This window comes from Vanessa atalanta, chromosome 17 (assembly GCF_905147765.1).
Source record: "Vanessa atalanta chromosome 17, ilVanAtal1.2, whole genome shotgun sequence".
NCBI classification, from domain to species: Eukaryota; Metazoa; Arthropoda; class Insecta; order Lepidoptera; family Nymphalidae; genus Vanessa; species Vanessa atalanta.
Window position 1 is genome coordinate 5,193,941 of NC_061887.1, and position 23,170 is coordinate 5,217,110.

General features: G+C 29.6%; 1 protein-coding gene across 2 annotated transcripts in view; it reads left to right on the top strand.

The window, feature by feature from the left end:
* Positions 1–23,170, top strand: part of LOC125070369 — a 69,092-nt gene that overhangs the window by 12,791 nt on the left and 33,131 nt on the right. Inside the window, exon 1 of one of the 2 annotated variants that reach the window (XM_047680209.1) lies at positions 19,377–19,502. The exons of the other annotated variant lie outside the window; for it this stretch is intronic. The gene's annotated coding sequence lies outside the window, so the exon portion shown is untranslated. Of the gene's footprint in view, positions 1–19,376; positions 19,503–23,170 lie in introns of those variants that run through there. 2 annotated transcript variants of the gene reach the window in all.

The following is a 23,170-nucleotide window of genomic DNA, read 5'->3' on the forward strand; positions in this document are numbered from 1 at the left end:
AATAATTATAAATATATATACAGAACCGTTGCGAACCCGTTTGCAGATCGTGCACTGCATTGACAGAATTAAGTATTAATTAAGGGGGCGACAAACAAAATGACCGAAGATGGCTTAACAATTTTTTATTCAACGTCAAGGTGATCCGAAAATCGTTGGACTTTAAGCATTGGTATAAACAATTTACTACCAACATAAATCCGTCTACTCTATGACAAAGTGAAGAAAAAGTCCTGAACTATTTGACTATGCCTATTTAAATAAAAATATAGGAAGCACGTAATACATGATGGTAAGCAGTTCGTCCATAAACATTGGGACATTGAGAAATGCTCACAATTCCAAGCACCGACAACGTGACGTTACTATCACGATCACGAGGTCATGTAATTACACTGGCTCACTTACACTTAAAACCGAAAGACACTTGTACAAAGTATTTCTGTCTCGTGATAGAAAATAGATGAATGTGTACTACTGATCCAAATGGGTTTGTACAAAGCCATGTCATGAAGTCATTAACTTATATGTCATGAAGTAGATTTATTAATGTTATAAACAGCGACCACAGTTTATTTATAATTAAAAAAAGTTTAAAGAGAAAGAATCGTTATAAAACAAGTTATTATGAAAACATTATCCATTTGACCGGATAATTATGAATCAACAATAAAAGTTGGGAATAATTTACGAACAATTAGACGAAACGACGAAAGCAAGTGTAGGATATTGCAAAATGCAAATTCAAAACAAGCGTTCATTTGCGTGCTGAACACTTCACATGATTTCTCATAGTTACGGTGTTATTCAGCCGTCGAAGAATGTTGTTTGAATATCGGGTTCCGTGCCAGGATTGTCATTCAGGTATGTTATTGAAGAAATAAGTGGAATAAATACTCATCATCTTTATACTTAGGTTCTACTTGAGCACCGGATTACTTAGACTAAAACATGTTTGTGCTTAAACTCGTAGGACTTGTAATATGTGATGACTCAAACCGTTGATTGTTATAATTACCAAATTAATAAAAATTATGTATTGTGAAATTTATTTGAAGCTTTTGGGGTTCAAATCCGGGCAAGCACCACTGAATCTACTTTATTTGTTTTTATAATTTATCCATTACTTAGAAGTAGAGAAACATCGTGATGATGCGATAGATGTATCGAATGAAGTTTATTCACCGACAATCATTGGAGTAACATCGTAAAATAAATGCCAAGTGTCAAAAAGAGAGAAAACCTTAACCAAATAGTGAGAACCAATTATAGGATTTTGATTTGTAAAACAATAAAAATGGTTATAGAGTAAACCAAAGGAAATGTTTTAATAACAAAGTTAACTATTGACTTTTTAATTTCGAAATAAACCTGTTGTATGTTGCATTCATTAATAATAATTTCAGCTAATCGGGATGATTTAAGCGAGAAATAGATCTCGGAGGTCCGACATAAAGCATGTCAGCTACAATTTTACAAGTAAATACGTTTAATATTTTTCTATTCTGTGCTTTAATTGTATTTATAATTAGTGAAAACATAATTGATTTAATTTCGTATTTAACTTTAAACATAATGCTTAGTATAATAGTTTGTTTCCCGAATAAAAAAATATATCGAGGAAGCCTGATTGTTTTTAGAAATCTTTAGCGTAGACAGAAATATAAATTAATAATGAATGTCATTATTGTCCATCACGACTTCGTCCCACTTTAACTTAATAACTTTGAAAAATAAGCACGCTTCGGCAAACAGTTGAATTGAAATAAGCCTAGTCAAAAATGCAAATAACTTCGCCGTTTTTATCGAGTTTATAAATTAGTGAGAGTATACGCACGATCGCCAGCGATTAAGGTAATTAGTAAGAAATTGATTTTTTATGTAGGCATATTTTTAGTAGCTGTATGACATCAATAACTTTGATAGTCTGTGGTTTAAAATTACTAGTTTTTGAAGTGAAACTTTTTGCGGCACGATGAGAATAATTATTCAAGGTCGAATTTGTGTATAGCGTTTTTACGTATAACGTTAAAAAGTTAAATGTTTCTTAAATTTAAAAATAATAATGTATTTTCTAATTTCTGTCGCTTGTAATGAATTGCACGTTATATTTTATAATCTGTGTATTCAACTGACAGTTAAATTTGGCGCGAATTTAGATCACACGTTTTTCCATACAACAAACTAGTAAACATACAACGTTATTTAAAAATAACAAGTTTAAAATTTCCTGTTTATACGAGACGTGGATATAACTCCGGATCACGGAAAGTTAATTTGTCCTAGTTAAGTACTTAAATTATAATTACGTACTATTGTTCTCAAAATTAATATAAGTTTTAATTTAGCCGTAAAATAATATCATCATGTCATACTAGGATTAAAAATAATTATGATATTACAAAAATATTTTTGTGCGTGCAACACTATGATAAATAAAAAGTAATCACTACTAATTTAAAGTCTTACCTTTATTTTATATTTAAATTCAATTTAGAATTTATAATCATTGTTAATCAAAGTTAAAGTTACCTATAAAGATCATAATAATGTTTGTCTTCAAGAATTATTTTCAACAATCTGTAAAGTACACTAAACATAAGTTATAACGTACACAATTGAAACTCGACTTGTATCAAAGCAATTAGTTACATAAAAGTATACATTATATTATGTAAGGTTCTTATAGACACGCGTGATTATGCTAAATAATTAGACTTGATGTTATTAATCACTTTGAAATTGATTACGTAGGTTCTTTATTTATTTTAAACCTGTAACTTATTATAACTATGTATAACTAACGGTCCGTTTCGACTTTGTATGAGTAAAACTCATACAAATTTATTTCTCATATTTCTCCCTTTTAAAAACCTAATCTTAGTAAATGCTTAAGTTAAATAATATATCTTTGTTTCAAATTTCAGTCAGTCAGTAAAGTCAGTACTTTTGATGGTAGGCAATTATTTTATAAGTAAAATTTGCTGCCTGAAGGTTAAGGTATTGTGGTTCTATTACAAAATATTATCAATCCAAGTGTGGAGTACATATTAAATGTCAAAATATTTATTGAATAAAGAAGCGTTACATGGGTTATTGTTTGTCAAATCTACAACTATTCCGGCAAGAAATACCTACATAACAGCTCAGAAGAACCGTTGAAAATGTTTCGGCGGGATTTATTGTCATCTCAAATGTTATAATTAATTACTTAATTACCAATACCATACTTAAAGAGGTTTGTGTAGTTTGGATAAGATCATCATCCATTCATTATCTCTTCAATTCCTGGGAATACCAGGTAAACCTACAGCGTTGCAGTGCGCTTGCAGGTTTAGAAGCCATTTTAATAAATCAAATGACGTAACATGAAGTGCCTGGTTATAGTCATTGATATTTTTTCGTTGGGATGTTTTTACAGTGATAATGTTTATGGGCGGTGGTAACCAAAATATAAAACAAAATTATTTATATTCCAATGAATATCACGACCAGCGATCTTACCGCCCACAACCGATTATCCTAGTCAATGTTACCATATCTTACGCTTTGACTAGGTTTTTAAGAATTCGTGACTAGTTATAAAATCTAAAATGATGACAGCAAATGCTTAAAATTAACGCGTTATTTATGTATTTTGATAACGGTGAATACTTTTGGAAGAATATGAAAAAATATATTTGCTGCGTCGATGCTCCACCGGTCAGTGTGTACATAAATATAGTACACTTAGTGGTAGGACTTTGTGTAAGCTTAATTCAGTAGGTACCATCCACTCCGATATTTTACCTCTAATCTGCAATACCTAGTATTGTTGTGTTTGAAGGGTGAGCCAGAAACGTGAGCCATAAATCTCATAAAAAGGATATTCATATTTTTACATTGTCAATATATATGTTTTTAAAAAATCTCTCTGAGATTTGGTTGTCTAGAAGTGATGACTACTTAGCCATAAGTCCGCCTGTCTGCGACACAAATATTTGTTTATATTTGTGTTTTTATTTTTAGTATTATTTCTATTTTTATTTATTTTATTTTTTTGTGTTTAGCCCAATGATTTCTCTATTTTATGTATGTGGTGTACGATAAAGTATATTAACATAACATAACATAACATATATGGTAATGAAGGTGGTGACCACTTACAATCAAGCCGCCTACCTTTACGATAATATATGTATACGGATGCAGATCCCGAGGGTCCGGGATCTGCATCTGCGTCTATAGATCGCTCAATAAAATAAACTGTGTCTGACAAGAAAACTATAAAATGGTTAAAATACGTAATAAGTTTTGGGTAGCAATTTAAAACTACATTGTAGCCTCGTCATACCTGTTTCTATTGGGGGCATTGTGCAGAGAAACTCTAAGCTTTTATACTTTGACCTAGGTCTGACATTCACAGGCTGTTAGGGAATAGAGCCATCTTAGTTAACATACAGTTCTACACCGAACCAGAAGATATTTTTTTCCAAGGTAGGTAAAGTTAAAGAAAATGACTCAAAACATATTAAGTTTACGATATACCTAACAATATTGTTTCGCAACCTTATCAAAGTTTAAATACATATTTCTGCATGATGGTATTCTGCCACCAAACCAAAATACTTAGTAAGTATTGTTGTGTTCCGGTTTGAATGGTGGCCGTACCAGTGTAACTATAGACAAGAGAGACATAACGTCTTAGTTCTAAAGGATGCTGTTCCATTGTTAATGTAAGATGTGATAAGGGGCGGTGGTTAATAGGCTTGTGGTAATCAATTACCACTCGCCATTTGCCAGTCTGTCTTTCCGTTTTAAATTAAAAATATATACCTATATATTAAGAATTAGTTATATTGTATGTATTTACATGTTAGGTTAGGTTGAAATGGTAAAAGTCCGAAAAAGTCATACCTTTATAGTAAATAGTTACATTTACCAACTCATGTCGGTAATACTTAGGTTTTACTGGAAAATCTTAAGATTTACCTTAGTTCGAGCTTTTACAGAAACATATACAATATATGTTTCTAGTCGTGCTATGCTACGGTACTAAAATACAATGGACCATTTTTAATAACATGTATATCAGAATCATATGAAAATAATCATTAAATTATCAAAATTATCAATGGATAGCCTGATATAACATATCAACGTTTTACTTCGTATATTTAAAAAGTTGTGTTTGAATGCGTATAATCATCGCTATTGAACAGGACCTCAAGTCAAGGTCTTGATTAGTTATTATTTGCACTATTACTGATTATTACTTCAAAGTCCTTCAGCATAAACTAGCTGATCATATTTGCCTATTGTCTCTGATTATTATATAATATTATATTATAATCAGAGACAATTTTACAATTTAAATATATTTTTTTACTAATTGTTATATTAGTAACAGAAAGATAATAATAAAATAATATGAATTATATTTCGACCAGGGGATGGACTGACGACGTTGCTAAGCCACGGAAGCCGTCGTAAATAATATTATGATTGGTTACTGAACACTTACTTTAGACATACTTTAGCTGTAGTTATTTTTAACTTGGTATATTAAAAAAATAAAAGATCATGTCAAAAAAACATTGATGTAAGGCATATAATTAATACAATACAAGATTATATTTAAGATAAAAAGCGACGACTTGGTATTGATTGATTTGTAGTCTATATAAAAAAATAATTGTACTTTATTGACATACTCTGTAATTAAAATGGTGTAAAAGACTATTGAGTTTCTTGCCGGTTCTTCTTTGTATAATCTACTTTCCGAACAAGAGGTAGCTTTACATTTAAACACTATAATACGACTATTCAAATGTGCTTTTATGAGTCTACTTGAGATTAAGAAAATTTTGATTTAGATTTTGTTATAAAATATGAGGAATATTTCATAATATAATTATGCAATCGCACTGATATGGACTTACATTTAAAACCATATAAATTCTTAAATAAATTCTAAAATTAGCATTTAGAGTTATTTTTAAAATAGTATTATTTAATTATAATTATGTCAATAATTATAAAATTCTAAATTCAAATAAGTACAAATGTATTTTTTTTAATCGGGTTTTGTGGCAATTTATCTAATAAAATTGGTTGTAGAGCTGTTTTTTATTTCATAACTGTATTTGACATTTATATATTGCTTCTAGCTTTTCAATGAGTCATTAGATTTCACGCTGTCTGTTCTGTACAAGCTAAAACTTCGACTTTGGACATGTATTTTGAAGTATTATTAAAATCTTACTCTTACTATCTCAATCTCGTTTCAAATGGGGTAAAAACCCTAGAACTGAAACGCATCAACGCTAAGCGTTATCGCAATACCAAAATTAGTATCGCTGCCCATCGCATCAAAAATCTGCTTGACGTCGAAAGTTTCAGCTTTGTTACGTCTTGCAAATAATTATGGTACTTGGATTTTATTAAACAATAATTTGTTCGCCTTACAAAGAGCTTAAAGACCAACTATTTACCCGATTGATTTTATTTACAAAAGGCGATATCACGTTTAGTAAGTTTAAATGATGCAACGCTACTAATATTAAAAGCTAAAGCATATAAAACCTGATTATCTTTTATTTTAGATGTATTGAGATATGTAACCTTCGATTTAACTCAAGATTTAATTCAAGTTATTTCTTTTTAACAATAACAAATGCGTTTATTATGATCCAGAGTAGGCAAGTCAAGACAGTTTGCGCCGTGAAAACTTCTAAGAGTATCATAATGGTCATCACTTCACAGTATGGTCATAAAATGCGTTGTGATCCTTAATCTGTAAGCCTTCAGATCTTATCGTAGCTCATGCATCTCGATTCCTTATGTCTTTCAAGCATTTTAAAATATATCGTATTGAGTATAAAAAATTTCATAATGATCGAGTTGAGTAGTTAAGACGTGAAAGAAAGAAACAAAAAAAACCAATAAAAAAAACTCACACTCACATAGGTATATATTTAAGATGACAAAGTGCATATACGACATTTGTTGTTTATAGAATTTGATCAAATTTATAATGAAATTTAGATTAATAAGACCTATTTCTGTGTGACGTATAATTCTAGATAAATCCTTTTTTCATAATTTCTCATTATTTTAAATATTGTAGCGGTTTTAACAACTTATTCGCAAACTAAATAATAAACAATTTAAATGTCTACAGAGAGTTCTATTTTTTATTGAATTATCTATTGCTTCTCGTTTGAAAGTAACCGGATCAGTTTTTCTCACCTTATTGTCATTCTCATTATTGAATAAAGCAAAATCAAAATCAAAATATTCTTTATTCAAGTAGGCTCATAAAACTCTTGAATCGTCATGTTACAAAGTTGAATTAATGTAGATTTACTAATTAGCAGACCGACAGCCAAAGGGCCCACTTGATGGTAATGGTCTCCACCTATAAAAACTCATAACGTAAGAAATATTAATCAACATGTACATCTATCTAAGATGTCCCTTGTGCCTGTAATTACAACGTCTCACCCTTCAAGCCAAAACGTCCATTAAAGTTATTGGCTTTTGTCCGTAGTATAAGTGATGTGTGGATTGACAAGCAAATTAGACGAGCTTGCAAAAAACTGTAAATACAATATTATACATTAATATCGAGAAATGTGTGGAAGTGATTCCTATCAGGGTCAATTTTTTTTTTATAATATAGGAGGCAAACGAGCTCATCTGATGGAAAGTGATTATCACCGCCCGGGGTTGCAGGTGCGTTGCCGGTCTTTTAGGAAGGAGTACGCTCTTTTTTTGATTTTCGGATGTCGGATTGTCGGATTCGCTGTTGTGGATTTTCAGACATCTAGGTGGTGCGGGTGAAATTTAGAATTTTGACGAGATGTCCGAAGGTGAAATTCAGCTTTGTGTGTTAAGTCATTGTTAATTTATAAAACAGACAAACCTATGTTACTTCTTTATATGAGTATCATACGGCACCTTTGGTGTTCCATTTACATAAGTTTTATGTGCATAAGACACTATTAATTACTTTAAAAAACTCGATCTACTATTTTAATCACAGATAAAACAATTTAATATGTAAATTATCATAATTGCAGTTTGGATCTCATTTTATTACATTTAATTTATATTCGTAAATCAAAGATTTATCTATTTAGTGACTTTTCTTAAATAACAGGAATACATTTTTAAATCTAGACTAGATTACTTAACGGTTAACATAACACAGATATACTCAAAATATTCAAAGAGCAACTTTCTTAAACGAGTAGTATAAAAGTCACTGTTATAAAATTCTATGTCTTACGAGCGCGATTACCTGACAGATAGGAAATATTTTATTTATTCTACGAAGATGTCATTTATTTTTTCTTGAAATACAGATTAAAAAATAAAGTTGTAACGTCACCTATTTGTGTGGTTCAAATCTTCCAATTGAGTTTTAAGTTGGTTCAACGCTAAAACATTACTCACACTTTTGGAGACAAAAAAAACTCATATACTAACGCATGTTTTTTTAATTTAAAAACTACAGGCAGGCTGGCAAATGATAATAATCAAAATGGAGCCATTTCCAATTTGACTAATAAATAAATGTAATAAGCAATAATCAAATTCAATAATTCAAGTTGCAATCGAAAATAATTAGTTAAATTCTGATAAGAGATCGAAAAATAAAGAAGATACAATTTCTATCGATCGGACCTAAGTCGAACCTAAGTTCGGTTAATTTTATTTAATTGTAAACCACTGCATATTAATTTAATATCACATGCATAGTAAAATCTATTTAATTATATTTCCGATAAGTATCAAGTAAGTATAATACCTTAAAAGCCAAAGGTCAAAGGTTAATTTATATTAGTCATAAAAGGCAGTCCAGCTCAGTCTAAGTCGTATACAGAAACTAGTTTATAAATTAATAAAAACATTGACGCGTAAACACCTTAAACGACGTGTTGTACCGTTTTGAATATATTTTACTTTCACTTATTATAAATTCCAATGTAAAAAGATGAAATTATAATTATCAAAGACGTGCTGGTTTTCTAATCAACAGTTTCATATTTAAAGCCCTTATTGAGTGAAATCATGCATATATATGTGATTAAATTTATCTCATTTGTGAATAATATTTCGTATGATTGATGACGTTTATTAATAAATATTCTTTCAATAAAAACTCTTTCGGTATTTATGGTTATTTTGATGATCTCTTTCAGACCGAATGCGGTCACGGTGGTCTATCTCGACGGAATCTAGCGACCAGCACAAGATACATACATACAAACCAAATCAAATCAAAATATACTTTATTCAAGTAGGCTTTTACAAGCGCTTTTGAATCGTCATTTAACAAACTATATTAATTAAAGCTAGCACCGGTTCGGAATGTAGATTCTACCGAGAAGAACCGGCAAGAAACTTAGTAGTTACTTTTTTTTCAACATTTAAAAACTCAGTCATGTTAGTTAAATACTATTATATATGTATATAATATATCCTTCCTGGAAGTCAACAATTATTAACTTAACTAATAACTAACTAATGATTTGAATTTATGAAACGGCAAAATTAAAAATGTTTGCGGAATTTTACTATAGAAACGGATAGCTTAAAATTTGTAACGTGCGAGGGTGTGCTAGTGCATAGATGATACTTCTCTGTCCTAATTTGATAGGAAAGTTTCCGACACGACTAGGTCAGAGAATCTAGACGCTGAACCGAAAAACAAATGTATAAACACTGTCAACTTCGAAATCCAGTCTGCTATTGAGAATTTCTAGATAGAAAACTCCAATATTTTTTTGCACATCCGATCTATGAACGCGTTATCGTCATGGCATATTTTAATTTATAAACAATATGTAATGTTGCCATCATTAAAAATACTACCGTGGATGCTAAGTTGATGCAAATATAAATGTTTTCTTTTTTGTGAAACATTAAACTACATGCAAGGAAATGGATTGTGAGAAAAACTCGTCCGGGAAGTGAACGCAATTCATTCGCTGGAATGGTCTTATTGTTTCAGTCGAAACTTCGCGGAATTTATAAATTAATAGCTTCTTCATTTGTATATTACCAAGTAGTGAGAGCCTGCGGCCTCGCTCGCATGGACATATCGCTTTCTCGACTGTGTAATTCGTAAATACTTCATGTAATTTTAAGAGGATGAAGTTTCACTAATTTTATACGCCTATCTTACGTGATAGCATGAATTTAAATAAAAAACTACCAAGAACATTTTTTTTGAGAGAAGGCCTTTCTTGTCCCGACGCGACGATCGGAATTGCGATTCAATGGGGAAGTGTTGCTAGCATGTTTGCCACGCGTACAATAACTATTTTTTATTTTTATCTGTGTATTATTAATAATTATTATGTAAATAAATATGTTTTATAGACTTCGAAGACAACTGAGATGAAATCTATGGAAACATAATGTATTAAAAACTAAAATACTGGATATAAGATTAGATTTTAAATTCCTACTTATATTCTTTGTAAAGTTTACAGTAATCGTATTATTTTGGCAATTTTATGCTTAACTAGAGTTTTTATATAAAATGAAGAATAAACTTATTTAAAAAAAAAAACTTCGTATATTTAATACAAAGATTTATTTTTATAAAGAGGAAGGCGATAAATCAGTAAAGATTCAATCAATCAAAAAAATTACGAAATGTAATTTTCGTCGTGATCACATTTTAATTATTTTTATAAAATATGTCAATAATATGTAATATGTTCATCCATCATCAATAATAATTATATTAACCTATAATCTGTCCATATTATGTACATCAGAACTTTCTAAGGGATATAATCGACACAGATACCTACTCAAACCAGACGTACTTTTTGCATAGATTTGCTTAGCCTTGATGACGACGGCTGATCGACGTAATCTTAATGCACTTCTAAAGATCATTATTATTTTAGATCAGATTTAATTGAATAGTACAAAAATAGTGATGAAGCTGGACTACTTTAAGGTATGCTTAAAGTTCTTCAAAGAGGTTCCAGATTATTTATATTAAGACATTATAATTATGTAATCTATACTCGTATATATATATATATATATATAAAAGCAAAATACCACTCAGTGATTAATCACGAAATCTACGAAACTATAACACCAAAGATCTTGAAATTTGACATGTAGGTTCGTTATAGGGTTTAGATATCCGCTACAAACGGATTTTACGAATCTCCACCCCTAAGGCGGTAAAGCGGGATTTTGAAGTTTGTGTTTTATAAATTTCGCGCGAAAAAAACCGAATGTTTAGCAAGTATTATATAATTTCTTTGCATATACTCTATAATTCGGAATTGCGTTAATTTGTTATGAGGTTTTCGTGTCAGGAAACTTATTAGAAAACCCGAAGTAAGATATGTCTGTCTTCCGAAATGTCTTAAAGCCGTCCTATAGGATAATGAGAGTATAAGCGAAGTCGCAAAGAAATTAGATTCCTACACGTGTTTATGTATTCGAGTATTTTGAACTAAACTGGATTTAATTTCGGTACATTTATATGTTCGCAAACCGGTATGCTATTTTGATGAGCTAACAGATGTATTGTGCTCTATGCCTGAATAATATAAAAAAAGTATTTATATATGTCAGTACGTTATTTTTATCTTTTGTGGGCTATGACTTGACAAGTTTGAGAAAAGAGTTCTTAACATTATTTAAAAATATATTGCCTCTAATCACTAAATAATTCAAACACCATTATATGATTTCAAAAATCTGAATTTTATTAATTAGTAACATCATATTTTAACGAAGTACATTTGTCTCATAATTTTCTTTGTATTCTACTTTGAATGGTTACTTTAAAGTATAATTAGCAATTGATGGAATCACTAATTTCTCCTACAAAACTTGTATTTACAATTGGCGATGACCGCTACATCAATTGACGGTTTCTTTAATACCATTTATAAAAACAAACAGGATAAGAAGAATAGTTATTTATGTTACCAGATAATTGTTAGGACCGTTAGTTAATAATAAATCTAGTAAGATTGTACACTAAAAGAGATATTGTTTTTAATATAACGGGCCAAAAGAGTTAAATTATAATCACATTAACCTGATATTAAATATTATAAACTATTGAAATTTTATGCGTTTGATTGTAACTTGAATGCCGCGTTCAAAATTTTTCGATAGCGTCAATCTGTCTAGATTTATTATAAACTAACGGACCTTGTAAATTTACGTTGACATTGACAGTGACTGATCAAAATCTGTACATGGAAGATATTTGAGAAAAAAATATTACTTACTATTTATTAAAGCAAAAGATCATATAAATATGATTTTTAGAATTTTTGTCTGTTTTGCCTGTTTATCTATTCGTTTGTTACCGCTCATCGCGAAAACGGCTGTTTTATTAAAATCAGTTCACAAATTAAAAAGTCAATGTAAAGAACATCTAAATATTTATTGAAGAAATATATATATAAAAGTTAATTAAAAGTTATTCATACGGTTTTATAGAATAGATATAATAGTTAATAAAATAGAGTACCTAGTTGACGTTTCGTATTATCTTAAGTTGACTTTTAAAATTCTGCTTCTTAAAATATTATCGTATCGATTAGAAACATTGGAATAAAATTTAGTTGAGATGACAAAAATTGTGTCAATTTTATCAATTATTGGATCCAGGACTAGTAGTGAGAATATTAAAACTCTTCAATAGCTTTAGGTAACCCACACAATTCAAGGGCATGTTGGTTTGTTTTGAACATCCATATTAAAAATAAAAATAACGTATTGAAACTCTAAAAAACTTAAAGACGACTAAAGTATTGAAACTCTGATGAAATTCGTAATTATTTTTGATACTAATTATTAATATTACAAATCCATATCTACAAAGTACTGGTTTTTATATAAGCTCTATAAATTAAGCAATTACATAATATTTTTTAATTGTATTGACATTTAAAACTAAATCAAAATCATAAAAATAAATCACAACTCTATGATAATGTCGTTTTATTAAATTTACTTTGAATTATATATATATATATATATATTTGTATTTTTCGATATATTTTTATTAGTACAATAGTCATTTAAAATCACGAATGTGTTCACGTGTTTTATTGGCTATAACTTAGCTAAAGATTGACAACGACCACAGTGCATCACATACATTATTATATTGCCAATAATTTTGTGAAACATGAGTTGTATGTGGTGTGTTTGTACTTGTCATTGTTTTAAAGTTATAAAGTGTTTAAAATACTGCCCTTAGAATATAAAGCTCAGTGTAGATTTTAACTCTGCACGTTATGTTTTTACAAAACAAACTCCATATTTCTCTTCTGATACAATTTACTGACTAGCTTACAGATATAGCACCGCCTCAGCTGATACAACAAGCATGAAAATTTAACAAGCATAAGAGTATATAGAGCAGGTGCAATTAAAGAGGATTTTGATAACTCATCCTCAAAAAAGAGTTCAATAGGTGCCCAAATAAGTAAAGAAGTTATTTAAGTCACGTGTGAAATAAAATGACTCCCTTTTTTGTTTGCATTGTCTTATGATATAATTTAGTAACTTCTATATTATTTTTATTTTATCTGAATCTAAATTCAGTATTTTTTTTTATTCATCTCGACATACCTCAGCCAAGCACTCCTCCACTAAGTATCCGCGCCTTTGTTTTACTTAACTATATTAATTATTTCAAACAGTAACAATTGATATACATTTACATAGTGCTATTTTATAACTTCGAACTGGAATTGAGACAATATTAAAGCACTGTAGTTAAAGAAATGATGAGTGGTATCTACAAAGACCTGCTTGCAAAAACCCTAAGATGCCTGCCGTACTTTATAGTAGGGCAGGCATCTTATGGCATTACCTTATGGTAAGTCTAGCATTCTAATACTTTTTCAAATAATACAGTAAATATTCCACCACGTGTATCTTCGGATCTTATTTGATCATCAACAATCCCATCCCAATTTCTTCCGTCACGTGTAATTTTTAGAATTATTATTAACGTAATAAATACATTGGTTACATAAATAATGTCACTTTTTCGCCTTAAAAACATACATATTCGTTTATCAAAAGCGACACTATCTTGCTATAAGCTATTAACTCATTAGCATTAACATATGATAGTTTTAAAGAGACAAGCTCGTATTCAATTTATATTTCTTGTAATAAATAAATTAAAAAACTAAGATAAGACCTAATTCAATAAGGAGTCGTCATATAAAACTGTGTAGTGGTAAAAGTCGGTTATCTGGATATTTATGATAAAAGCTCTTTTATTGACAATTCGCTTAAGCCCTAATACTTTAAATGATAGTCAAGTCTATGAGTTTATAAATGTCTTTGGCGATAGTTACTGTGTCTCAGGTTTTCCCTTCGTGTGATCTTCGAAACAAATTAATTCCGTATAAGATATTTATTTATATAATACTGATTATTACTTTGCCATTATTATTATTTTTATATAAAATTAATTTAAATAATTATATTATAATGTATTATAATTATAAAATATTTTTATAACTACTTCAGACATTTTTAACTTTGCCGTTTCATAAATTCAAATCATTTGTAAAAAATACATTGGTAAGGAAGACATATTATTTAATACAAGATTATACAGATGATATAAAGTCGAGTTAATCCTTCTTGACATCCAGGCAGGATATATTATATACATATATAATTGTATTTAACTAACATGACTGTATTTTTAAATGTTGAAAAAGAGTAACTACTGAGTTTCTTGCCGGTTCTTCTCGGTAGAATCTGCATTCCGAACCGGTGGTAGCTCCACTAAATATCTGTAGGTTGTTAAATGACGATTTAAAAGTGCTTCTAAAAAGCCTACTTGAATAGCTAAAGTATATTTTGATTTTGATTTTTGACACGAATAGTATCAACAGACTTACTTTTTAATTCTTATAAGTAAAATGCTATAAATCACACAGAATATTTTTTCTTTTTTTAACGTAATAGTTACACGGACGAGCAAATAGATCACCTGATGTTGAGGGGTTAACTTTAAAGCTAAGATTTCTCGTCCTTTGCGACTGACTTTCTCCCATTTCAAACTTATGTATCCAGACTTGCTTGTTCCCGAGTAAATTGGTTCATTTAATTAAATAAAAATTAAAAAAGAATCTTCATACAAATTATTTTCAAATACGCACACATCGCTGTATGAATCATATCTATTTATATGTAATATGATTCACACGCACACTTAAGAAACAATCTGTGGTTACGGTGCCGTCCATTAATTTTATATAATAAGAATTGAATTTTTATATCTTTATTTTTATTGTCATTATCCAAAACGTTTCTTGAAGCAGATTTGATTAAACGTTATATGACTATGCGAATTTGTCAAGATTAATTTTATTAAAAGTATTAAAACGGATGATATTTTTAATTAAATATATTAGTACTTAATAAATGTCATCACATATTTTTTCATCGTTGATAAAAATTTACATTGAAAAGAAAAAATGATTTCTATGATTTTTGTATTACTATTTTTGTACATAAATAATTTTCTAGAAAGATCATATTTTATAGTAGTTGTCCGTCTCAACTTCGAACGGATTTTGTTTTCTCATTTTTTTTAGCTTTAACGTGTCCTGGAACCTGGTAGGAGCGCCACAATCGGATCCAATCTAAATAATCTATCCAATCTATCATACAAAAGAATATATACATATAATGAAATAAATTATAATGTCTACTCGTACTACTACTACTTAGGGCTTTGAGCAAGCCCGTCTGGGTATCACCATCTCATCAGATAATCCACCTCCAAACAGCAGCAGCAGTTGTGTTTTGATTTGAATTATGAGTGAGCCAGTGTAACTACAGACACAAGGGTTATAGCATCTTAGTTCCCAAGTGGCGCTTTGGCAATATAAGGGATGCTTAATATTTCGCACACTGTTTTAATATAAGGCCATTTTGAATTGAATTATAAACACGACTTGAATTATAACCTCACGAAACCTAACAGATTTTTATTGTAAATCGAAAGTACCGTTCAAAATTCGATAGCTTAAAATCTGTCTAGATTTATTGTAAACTAACGGTCCTCGCTGTTTTACGATGACATATATTTTAAGTAGTTTAATAGTTAAGAATATTATACTAATGGTAATAATTGCAATCCGTAAATGTGTCAAAACTGGGCAAAAATTGGCAGATAGCTACACGTGACAGAACTTCAGACGACATGTCCTTATTTTATTTTTGAATAGTTTATTGACGCAGATAAAATTTGAAATTATTAACACAGATTAAATAATAACATATAATTTCAAATAGCTGGGCTTTCGGAGCGTGTCTGTGTTTTTGTCTTAAAGTAACTAATTCATTTATTTTATATATATAAGTCTTTTAAATTCTTATTCTATTTAATTCAATAACTACAGTAACAATAACGATTATTTGCTTATACAATTATTGTTCATCAAACCGTGCGTAAAATATTCTAAATGTTTTATAGGTTCACCTTTCGTTCAACTAACAATTGTAAATATATTATCGTTTCCATCTTAAATAAATTATACATTACGTTACCGCAATAAGAAAAAGGAAGTGCATGAATGGGTTTCATATAAAAAATAATGCAAAAACAACGGCACAAAAACTGCATATTATATAGTGCGTTCAAGCATCGCGGGAAGTTACGAGCTAGTGTTACCTACAAACTGCTTCATATCAAGAAAACTTCGTTTCATTGACTTGTTTGTGAACTTACTCGTAACAAATAAAAAGTATTATCATTAAAATTAATAACTATATGGATATTATGTTGACTATTACATGTACATAGCAACAAACGAGTAATATTTAGTTTTGTAAACTGGCTTAAATTTATTTTTAAATTCAAAATAAAGATCTGTTGAAAATAATTTATGCAAAATTTATAGCTGTATGTGTATATATATTATTAAGTTGGAAAGTTGATATGGTTGATCGGTTCGAAAAACAAGTATGATTTAAAAATGCTTGGCGATAGATAGCTCGCTTATTGTAACTAAAGGAATATTAGGCTGTATAACATCACACTATGACCCTAAGAGGCGGATTAAAAACTATAAACGTCAACTATTTAGCAAATTGTGAAGGTATTTTTATAATTCAATACTAACGTAGTTAAATAGATTACCTCTTTAATAGCTTAAAAGATAAGAGGTGATAAATTCAAAAGTGCTAATGAAAAATATATTTGGTTATCTTCTTGACGAATTCTCAGTGACATAATGGGGGGGCAATTTGATTATGTTTACACTCGCGAAACTCTGAAAGCGTAATTTCTGCGACTTAAATCCTTCCGGTCTTGCTTTGTTGTCCCATCGGATTATTATTAATGCATTTGTAATTTCGTGAACTAGTCGCAAAATACACAACCGCAGCACATACAAAGAGACAGATAATAAATAACATTTACGGTAAACGATAGATACTGATATGCTTTGGATTTTTTTTGGAGCGCCTTTGGCCACTACCCGATTAGCGAGAAGATTAAAGCCATCTGCATCGTATTATTTTATTGGTCTATCGTATAATGTTATGCTAATTCACACTTAGTGATTTATGAAATAATAAATTTCGAGTATAAGTCATTTTCTATCTGTGATCATTATAATATAACAAAATGGCGCATAACTGATTTTGTTTTTGTTTTGTAAGTTTTTTTTGGAGCGTTGAAAATCGTTTTGATTTTATTATTTCAGTTTCATTAAAAATAACTATCGAATTTAACGTTACACTGTAGATTATATTGTAATTAATAATTGTAAAGTGTTATAATATGGTAATTACAACCTTGTAATGAAATGTAGCGATGCACGATACACATTATTATTGTTATTAATAAAATGTGAAAGTACGTGATTTATGCCACGTTATAGATAATAATCACTAAAAAATTATAAAAAATATAACCAGTGGTAATGACATTTTATATACAGACATGTTATAGGTACACATATATACGTATTATACTCATATATTTGAGGGTTTCTATCTAGATTTTTTTTTGTTTAAGTAACGACGGAATATAAATACTTATATTAAATAACTAACTTGTTGGTAGGGTGTTGCCTAGATTCCTGCAATGGTGGTGACCACTTACCATATTTGACCATCAGGTGGCATATCTGACCGCGTAACAATTTCTTTAAAAATAAAATAAAAATTGTTGTTGGATTTTTGTAGGCCCGGCTCAGTAGGTACGACCAAATTAGTACTTATTCTACACCACATAACAATTCTTTGCATTGCTTTTTTCTAGTTTAGGATGACTTATACTTACGCCTTACTAAAATATTAAAAAAACGTATTTTTGTTGAAACATTGCGTTTAAAATCAAATCGTCATAGATGTAACTGAAAAAAATTATTAATTTACATAGTCGTATATTTGATTGCATATCTGACGAATAAGTTCGTGGAAAATTATGAATATATAAATACGTTAACAGAGAATACCATAGCTATCCATGTCATAGAAGTCACATTTTTATATAAAGACTATTTAGGTTAAATGTTAAATTTTATAACATAATTGGTAACTTATGTTAAAACTATTTGAGATACCTATCAATTTATATCTGTATTCCTCAGCAGGAGCTTTCGTATGAATACGGAATCCCCAAATTAAACAACCGGTTGAAAGATTGATCTTACTTCAAACGAACATAATTTTGTCATTAAATATAGTTTTAATCATATTGAAATTATATTTTTAACATTAACGCGGTACCGTTACTCGAATAGTTCAGAAATTCATGAATTTATAAATAACTTGTTTAAAAAAATAAACGATAAATCTCACGAATTTTAGTGTCGATGATTCTGCCAAGGTCGAATCTTTGCACCAAAGTCAATTTTAATTGATTCTTTATAGAATATTTTAAAAGAACAAATAATTACTTCATAAAATGTATTTGTTTATTTAAAAACTTGAACAAATACAGTTAAATTAATTAAATAATATAAATATATTTCATTCAATATAGAACTAATAAATATTATATTCTTAAACTTTTATTTAAATCTGATTTGTTTTTTGAAATTGGAGTTCGATATAAAAAGTATTTTTTTTGTTTATCAAAACTGCCTTTCTTTATAATAAAGCAATTTCATCGACTTTATCATGCAATTTCAAAGATCTGATTGGTTATTATTATATACATTCCAATCATGTTAATTTGACGAGCCCTAAATAGCCAATATTTTACAAATCAAACTTCGGAATGATGTTCGCCGGTCACATAATTTCAATCTAAGTAATTAAAGATATGGATTCCGGAACGATATGACTAGGGCGAACCTATGCGATGGCTGTATTCTACATTTGTTCGAAGGCCGCGGAAGTATAACCACGCGGCTGTGGAAATTGGCGGCAAGATTCGCGCGCTTTCCTTATTGGATTTTAATGTTATCTGTGTAATTATGTGTATCTTCAGTGTGTTCATTGCAGTGAATTAATATTTTAATTATGTAAGTAAAATATAACTTTTTTTTTATTATTAATATTGGTATTGAATGTGACTTTTAAAAAAAAGTTTATAAATGTTAATCAAAAAGTCAAGACAATACTCGTAAATTACATCTCTACGTTTAGATTTTAAATGAAAAAATTAACGATAAGTATTTAAAAAAAAAATTATAATTATTTTTTAATAATTTGCCTAGATGGTATGCGTACTTATATTCAGGCAAGTTAGACAAAACTAAGTTAAGTTTAAACAGTTACTGAGTGAAAACCTACTTTATATCAATTATTACTTTTTTACAGGATTTGTGACAATTGCTGTATATACAAACTCCTGCATTGTAAAACTTTAAAAATCGAACATATACGACATTCTTCATCTCTAGATGATCTATTTCTTATAGATAATGATAATCACGGTTCTACGTAAAACTATGCTTTAGAAACACATAAAGTGTTAACAAAAACAACCATTAAGCGTAAACACAGACAGATGTTTTAAAAACAGAAATTTTATTTTTTACAAAAAATATCATTATATGACGAGCTCCGTTGTTGAGTAGTGTGTACAGTTTTCATGCGTACCCCACTCCGAGGTCCCGGGTTCGATTCCCGGCCGAGTCGATGTAGAAAAGGTTAATTATTTTTCTATATTCTGGGAGTTTGTGGTACCGTCGTTACTTCTGATTTTCCATAACACAAGTGCTTTAGCTTCTTACATTGGGATCAGAGTAATGTATGTGATGTTGTCCAATATTTATTTATTTATATGTAATTACTTAAATACTGTTTCGTTGTTTACAAGATGACTAAAATATATATATATATTGATGATTTTCAGATTATACCGTTTTATCTCTAATAATGTTGAATAAAATTAAATAAAAAGCTGTTCCTTAACTTCTTTTAAATGTTTATAATAATTTATTGCTTAATATATGTCAGACCTTTATCCAACATAAGAATCATATTTTAACTCTTACTGCATTCGAAATAAAGAGCATATTGCTTTTAAAACGAAATCTATTTAACATTTTGTGAAAACCTAGCTTTTGAAATTTTAAATTTGAATACTAGACTTGAAAGCCAAAATTTTAATTTACTTGCCAGTTTCAAGACATTAACGTCCGATTGTATTAAATAAATTTTCAAATTATACGACAACTTTTTTTAAAGTTGATGTGTGACCCAAGTCCCATAAGAAAGTCCATGTTTTCTATTATTTTTAACCCTCTAGCCATCACAGTATAGCTTAAACTACGACTTTAATTACCTACGTTCTATATACATAATGTAAGTAAGCTAAATAGTACAATTCCTTTTGACAACCTCACACGGGCTTGTCTTCTATGGTTATACTAACTGATAAGTTCACACATAAATTTGGTACGTAAATAGTACAGGTAAAATAAGTAGGGATATAAAAAAAAATATCTGTGGTATTTAAATATTTCCGATGGAGTATTAAAAATTATTCTTTCTGGAATTATGTGTCATTCCAATTACTTTACATAAATTATCAATTCAAAATCTTAACTTAATAATATTGATTCAGTTGAACGGTATATTTCCACAACATATCGATATAAGTAAACACTTTATAAAAACAGTTAATGGAATATCACATTAGATATGGATAGAAAATCAAATGATTCATATTAATGTGCAAATTATTTATTGGTTGACGGCTCGGTTGCTTAGAAATCTGATACACTCAGGTGGACATCGATCATGATCGTCTACAATATGGTAATTATAATTTCGTTGGGAGAAAAATAAATTTAATAAATAACTTGGATTTTGTGCAAGCTCGTCTTGGTTGATTATGATGCACAATTCGATCCACACCACACCGCAGGTCACAGAGGCACTGTAAGAAATATTGAGTATTTATTCCTTATATCTCCAATACGCCACCAACCTTGGGAATTAAGATGTTATGTCCCTTGTGCTTGTGCGTACACTGGCATACATTTTATTGAAACCGGAAAACAACAATACTAATTACTATTGTTTGGCGATAGAATATCTGATGAGGATGATACCTACCCAGACAGGCCTGCACAAAGCCATTCCTATCCATTCAAGTGCAAGAATATACAAACACAGGCGCACTCTTCGCTTCCTCCTTCTTATAGTCGGATGAAATTGCAAACGATCAGAGAGATGACCTACTGTTATGATCAGGTGAGATCAAGCGCAGAATGAACTCACCAACTATGCATTTTAACACTGCCAATTTCCTGACTACGTGCTGGTACAGATAATTTTATAGTATTCAATCCAGGTTTCAATTCCAGGACTACGACCATAGACATATATCAATCGGCGAAACTTTAAACGTCTAATTAAATTATACGGTCAGCAAAAGAATAGGTATATTTATATTTTTTTTAATCTTACCGTAATTCAATCGTGTTTCTTATTAGGTTCATAATCTCCTAGTAGACCAACTGAGATCAATATTATATCAATACTAGAAATCGCAAAAAAAACTTTTCCATAACATTTGAAATTACTTTTGTGATAAAAAAATATGTAAAAAAAAAAAACAGTTGATTCACGTAGCCATAGCAAATTGATATGCATTAAGTTTTTCAAACTGAGAACTATGATATTTATTACTAAAAAAAAAATACGTTCGATATAATAACATTTACTATTAATAGTTACAAAAAATCTAAGTCCTAAAAACGAATTCGTTTATCCATGAAATTTTATTAAGCACTGAAATTTAATTATGTCTATTCTGATAGGTATGGCACAGGGAATGGGATCAGATAAACATACCGTTATTCAGGCAATATTTTTAGTCTTTATAAGACAATACACATAAATATTAAATATTATATTTATTCCATGAATTTATATTAAAAAACATCAGTAGGAAACACGGAATCGTTAGAATATATTGTATATTCATGTTGGTCGCGTCATTTATATTGACTATAAAAATGGCGGGAATTTCAATTTATCTATCCATTATTATTTAGGTATATGACTAGAATTTAGGTGATATATTTTTATATCTTAACAAATCATCATCATCAAAATTTTTATTCTTTATAGAAGTATGGTTAGGTACCGTCCTCCTTATGCGGTCCTGACGGTTCGGGAGGGGGTGGGCGTTGTGAGACCAAGCTTGCATACGACACAAACAAATCTTCATCTATATATTATTTATAAATGTCTGTCTGTTCCGCTTTGACGGCTAAGCTATTCAACCGTATTTGATTAAATTTGATATGAAGCAATCTTGAATCCCAAGTAAGGACGTAGAATTTCTTATACCTAAAACCGGACGATCATCCCCTAAAACGCGAGCGAAGCCGCGGGCGGCAACTTTGTTATAAATAAAAGTAAATGTCATTTAATTTGCGACGGTGGCAAACGTAAAAATGAACTTTCTCCATTATATAATAATTTAATAGATTTCGCGCGCAGCTTCGCCTGCGTGTTTCCAATGTTAAGTGTTTCTCATTTATAACATGACTAAGGATTGCAAATTAGCAATAACTTCTTCACAAACATCATGAAGGAAATTATAATCTTTAGTGAAACTAAAATTCAACGATACGACACAAATAATAACACGAACCCTAGTACTTTCTAATACATTAACATTTTATTGTTACCAGGAGTTAAATTAATAAAATTTAATATTTTATGACGT